The sequence below is a fragment of the Arvicanthis niloticus genome, chromosome 5 (genome assembly GCF_011762505.2).
Source record: "Arvicanthis niloticus isolate mArvNil1 chromosome 5, mArvNil1.pat.X, whole genome shotgun sequence".
Lineage (NCBI taxonomy): Eukaryota > Metazoa > Chordata > Mammalia > Rodentia > Muridae > Arvicanthis > Arvicanthis niloticus.
Window position 1 is genome coordinate 48,259,178 of NC_047662.1, and position 6,000 is coordinate 48,265,177.

General features: G+C 44.2%; 1 protein-coding gene across 1 annotated transcript in view; it reads right to left on the bottom strand.

Annotated features, from left to right (window-relative positions):
* The window catches only part of Pde4b (phosphodiesterase 4B), a 604,839-nt gene extending 599,869 nt beyond the window's left edge, over positions 1 to 4,970 (bottom strand). The window contains exon 1 of the mRNA XM_076934601.1: positions 4,675 to 4,970. The gene's annotated coding sequence lies outside the window, so the exon portion shown is untranslated. The remainder of the gene's footprint in view (positions 1 to 4,674) is intronic.
* Between the last annotated feature and the right edge of the window lie 1,030 nt (positions 4,971 to 6,000).

Consider the following 6,000-nt stretch of genomic DNA (forward strand, 5'->3'; position numbering starts at 1 on the left):
GCACATAGTTCGGTGCATACATGACAGTGCATATTTATCTCCCTCTGCCTCTTTCACTAAACAACATTACTATAAATCTTAGATGTAATGCCATTCAACAGAGACTCAGAACAGTGGAAAGAGGCTGTTGGACTAGCTGATGGCCTCTGGCCACAGAAATGATACAGCAGTAAGATACACAGGTGTAAAAGACTCCTGACCCTGACCTAGCCATAGAAAGCAAGAGAGATTTCTTCTTATCGCAAGGGAGATTTGTTGTTCTTGTCTAATTAGAGTCCAGCTAAAAACAATAGATAGCCTTAAAGCACAGACATAGGAATCCGCCACAACAAGCTCCAGGGCAGGGGATGTTCTTTATTCCTACAGCCTAATACCAATATCTTCTGTCACCTGTGCTGGGGAGGATCCCTCCACCCATCATGTGGCTGTAGCAGAATTCAGATAAACGTCCAGATGCACCAGCAGGCAAAGCAGACAGACTGTAAGCCATTAGGGATTAGACTGTCACTAAAACTGTTGCCCCACAAAATGGGCTGAGGCCTGCATGAGTGGGAAAAATTAACACCAGCTTTATCACTTCTACAGAGAAAGGTTATGCTTTCCGGAAATCAAAGTTCTAGTAGATATCACTGCTGGATAAGCAGACCCAGAAGAATGTCAGGTAGGAGGACAATCTGAAAGGGCTCATAAAATAATTACAGTTTGATTTTAAGAAATAAAGTAAAATTAGAAACCATAATAAAAAGATAGAAAAATCTAAGAAGAAGCAAGATCTGAAAAGATCATCCAACATTTCCATTTCCAACCATGAGAAAAGAAATCAGTTGAAAGAGCAACTTAATCAATAGATAGGACATCAGCTTTCAAATATCTGTATTTGGAAGGTAATACAGAGGTGATAGATATGACGGATGAAAAGAAAAGGTCCAAGATTAATCTAGTAGAAACTTCACAGGCAGTAATAGAGCAGAAAGATGCAGGGCAAAATAGGCTCAGACATGCTATGCATTCTCATTAAGAAATACAAAAATCCTCTGATTAAATAGGCACTCAAAAGCTGAAGAAGAAACAATATAAACCAACCCACAGGTGAACATGCCACCGTGAAACAGGAAAGCATCAGGGACAAAGAAGAGCTCAAACACAGCCCAGGAGCCAAGGTATCAACAACTGTGGCCAGAAAACCATATCTTCAGAATAATGAGGAAAACAACTGTCAACTGAATTCTCCTCCCAGGCACTCCATTATTTAAGTACCGAGATAAGAGACAATTTCAAACAAACAAAAGGTATTCATCTTGAGAAGCACAAATCCAAAGGAAGAAGAGAAGTAGAGAGAGCAACAGTAAGCACAGAAGATATAACTCAACTTAGGGAAACATTGACTGTAAAAATGTTCAAAAGACCCAATTATATAAAGATGACACATAACATAAAAAAATATGGTAGAACTACTTTGCTAAAGAAGTTTGAAATATGAGGGGTGATCAAGGTTACCAAATTATGAAGTTCTTATGTTCTAGAAAATAGATGTGTTCATCTACTGTATCTAGTAAGGCAAAATATGAAAGTGGGCATGGTAGCTTGTACCTATAATCTCAGAGCTTGAGAGTAGAAAAGTAGGAGGATCAGGAATTCAAGGTCACTCTCAGCTACATAGTGAGTTCAAATGCAATTTAAGTTACCTGAGACCCTGTATAAAAAAAAAAAAAAAAAAAAAAAAACTAAAAACATTTCTGAAGTCAATAATAATAGAAATTGGATATATAATATTTAAATTAATATGAAAGAGGACACAGAAACTGTAAACAAAAGTTAGGAAGGAAGGACAAATCATAGAGGGATGAACGAACAGAAAATGTCCTTTAATGCCAACTGACACCACAACTCAAAGGGTAAATGGTAAACTGAGCATGCAAAGGGGACATTGTCAGAGATTAATTTCCTTGGTGTGTCACCTCTGACATTACATTAGTGTGCGATTTCCTTAAATATTGCTTTATTATAAACATGCGAGAAAGAATGCAGATTGAAGCTTCCATGAAAGGTGGTGTAAATAAACTGCAATGCAAGGCATACTAGGTGCTCCAGAGTTACAAGGATTCCTTACAGCTGTGCTGACATGGGGATCTTCATAGTCCCATATCCATTAGCCACTAGATATGGCTGCTCTAGAGGAGAGTATGTGTGGATGTGGACAATGGGCTGAGGTTTGCAGCCACTGAAGGTCTTCTCTTAATAACATTCACAGGGGCTGAGCCAACAAGTTCTTGCCAGGAAAAGGATTCCGCACATTACATTGTCCACCAAACTACCGCAAGGTCCTTATAATTAGTGCTTAAAGGAATCCACGTGTCTGATAACCCACAACCCACTCAGAGCTTTCCCCAAACTATGGTACTTTGGGTTTCTTAGAAAGATCAAAGAGTTTCATGCTGAAATAATTTTTTAAAAATTACCAACATTGAAATCTTTCTAAATCACAACCTGCTTAATTGCTTTCTAGCCAAAACAGGTTAAATAAAATACTAACAGCAAACTGGAACTCTTTACTCTTCTCCATTTAAAATGCATTGTAACCAAAAAAAAAAAAAAAAAAAAAAAAAAAAAAAAGTATCTTTCCTGGATGTAAATGTATGCTCACAGCACCAACCATTGTTAAATAGCATCTCTACCTGGACAAATTACCCCAAGAACATAAAACCATGTATGATTTATTTCTTGTTCTTCAATCAAAACCAACCCTACCAGGAAAGTAAACAAGTATACCTGAGCAGGTATCCTCAAGAGAAATGTAAAATCATTCATTTTAGCAATAATATGCCAAGCTAGAAATAAGCTGAGAAGCCAATCAAATGAGGAAATACAAGTAGACAAGTTGCAAAATTATTCAGCATACAACTATATCAGGAAAATAGAAAAATGATGGATTTGTTTACTAGACATCCTGAATGGATCAATCATGTCATCTCAACAATTCAATGCCTTTAATACTTCCCTTTTTGGTAAATTTACAAACCAGCATTATTCTGTGTATAAACCAAAAAATAATAGACACTAAAGTAAATAGCTTCTTACATGTCCTACAAGTATTGATTTGAAGGGCTGAAAAGGCCAATTTTACACTCAAGACATATGTTTACATTAAAGAGATTTCTCTTTCCTGGGATGTCAGAAGATAAATGAGGTTCCCTGAGCTGGAATCACAACTAAATTTGCTTTACCTGAAATGAAATCATTGGCCTTCTTCACCTTCTTGGCAACACAGGTTCATATAAATTCCAGATCCTTCTTCCTCAACCAATACACACACACACACACACACACACACACAAATGGGATCCCCAAATTGGGAGGGGGGAACTTGAAAATTATTGCATAACAAGGGGGTTTGACAAAATAACAGGAAATAATGAGCTAGTAAAACTGTGTGAGTGTTATTCGTTTAATTACACATTTTTAACTTAATATGCATTTCTCACAGTATAGCTAGAAACTTGTAGTTGGGAAGCGCTACGTCTCAACGGTACATGTGATTTACAGAACAGCTACATCTCATAAAGATCTAACCTAGGAATACACAGAATGCATTTCTGTTTAGTAACATCATACACATGTGATGTAAACCTAAGGTCCTTGCAATATAATTTTTTTTAATGTTAGTCTTGCTTTAAAATCACCACCCCAGGCATGCTGTGTCATGCGGAAGATGAACACCTGGTTGAGAACTATTCCTCCCCACTTTCCTCTTTATACTTGGTCTACACTGTGGCTATCTTGGACTCGGATTTTTACGTGCAGTGTAGCACATGGAAGGTGGTGTGTGAGGAAAGAAGGAAAACAGACCAGGGAGAGGAGACAGAGTAGAAGGAAAGCAAAGTGAGGGATAGCGGGCCTCCCCAGTCCTAGAGCTTCTCAAGGCAGCCCAGGCACCAGAGCTTGCCAAAAGTTCTGGGCAAAGCCTTGATTCTGCAGAGGCTTGGGGACCCAGCTACATAGGTGTGCTGGAGCATCCTGCAGCCGCAGCTGAAAAACTCTGGGCAGTTGGTCCCCCTGAACCAGCAGCTCATTATCACCCACTTGGGAGCTCCGCTCAGGGAATCCTTCTCCCTAACCAGGTCCTTTGGCTCGCCCTGCTTCCTAGTGACTGGCCAAGAGATCCACTGACCGAGCGATAGAGACTGAGGGCACCTAAGGGAACGGGTCCAAGGGAGGACTGGTTCCCAGAGGCGATCTGGATGCACCTAAGCTGCCATCCCGGCCGCCCAGCTCCAGAGACCGCAGTCGCAGTCTGTGCGGCCACCGTGCGGGGCAGTGCGGAGGGAGGCGAGGCATCCACAACCTCAAGCTGCGCTCCCGCGCCAGGATGCCCCGTGGGCGAACCTCAGAGATCCGAGGCGAGAGCCCAGAAACCTGGTCTCAGGATACCTCGACTACCCAGGCAGGGTCACCAGTCCGCGCTGAGAAGCACTGGTGCCTCTCCTGCCGCCGGACCTTGGACCGCTACGGACTGAGCGAGAGGCTGCTCCTCGGAGCCACTCGGTCCAGCACCTCACAGAATCAGAGATCTGGTCGCCCTGACTGGATGCCGCAGCCACGGAGGCCACCACCTGTGAGACACCGCAGCCAGGGCCTCTGGCCGGTCGCCTTTGGCTCCTTTCCTCTCCCTCCTACCTGGCCGAGCTCCCCGGCACTCCACGCGCGAGACCGCAGGGGACTTTTGCAGAAGATCCCTTACAGCCAGCCGGCACTCGCCGCAGCCTCCCTCCACCGCGGCTGGAGGATTACGCGCAGCTCTGCGTGCCCATCAGCCGGTGCGGACGATCCCGGGTGGAACCTCAACTCGCCGGCCCCCACCCCCATTCATAATCCCCGCGGCCGTCTGCCACTACATGCTACTCCCGCCCCCGCGCTCGTTCCCGCTCGCTGGCCCTGCGATGTGTCAGTAGCTCCCTATTCATCTGCCACCCAGACAGCACCAAGGGTTTCCGCACCTCTTGGCTACAAGAAAGGGGGATGCTCCCCCCCCCGGGGGGGGTGGGCGGGTGGAGAGAGCCTGGCTCATCACTCAAAGAGCCCACTGCTCTCCTGTTGCACAAAGGACTCCCTGAGGAATCAGCTCTGTGTTTCTAAACCAAAGGGTCACATCACTGCTGAGGAGGTGGTTGAACAACACACCCTGGGAGAGGGTCCCACAACTTAGGAATTTGTGTGATGCAGCAGCAACAGGCTCAGGCACCTGGGATCCTTCTCTAAGATGGGTGGAGTCCTGCCACTGTGTGTGTGTGTGTGTGTGTGTGTGTGTGTGTGTGTGTTCCTAGTTGTCCAGTCCTTTCAATCAGGATGCAAGAGAAGGAAGCTGGCAAGGATAAGAGGAAGCTAGGAAAGGGGTGATTGTACCTTGAAGTACCAAATTAATTGGATACCACAAAGACTTTCATGGAGACTTTAGCCTATTTCTCAGTTCATTCCAATGATCTTCTGGGCATTGTACACGAAGCACAGGACATGGTATCAGACTCGGGGTATGATTAGGATGGTTAGGACACTGATCAGTCTTCCAGCAGCTTGTCATCTAATGGAAGAAACAACCATAAAACCCAAAACAGGTCGTGTCGTGCGCTATGAAACGTCACAGTTTCTCAAGTGGAGGCGATTTTCTTTGTGTGGGAAGGAGTCAGGATCAGGGAATTAAAGTCTTTCCGAACTATGCATACTAAAGGGCACATAAAGCCTCACCAAGGAAGTGGCAAATAACTTTCCATAGTTTCCCAATGACCCAAACTATTCAGGACCAGGTATAGCTGCACCATATGGACGGTACAACACCATCAGCTCCTGCTGTGCCCTGCTTCCTTCAACACCACCTGCCAGGGAACACCCAAACCTTCATCTGCAATGCTGCCAACTGTCCACTGGCTATTCTGCTTTTCCGGGTTTTTGCTTTGTATTATATGCCATCTACTGCATCCATTACCTTGAAATTGAGCCCAAAGTTAA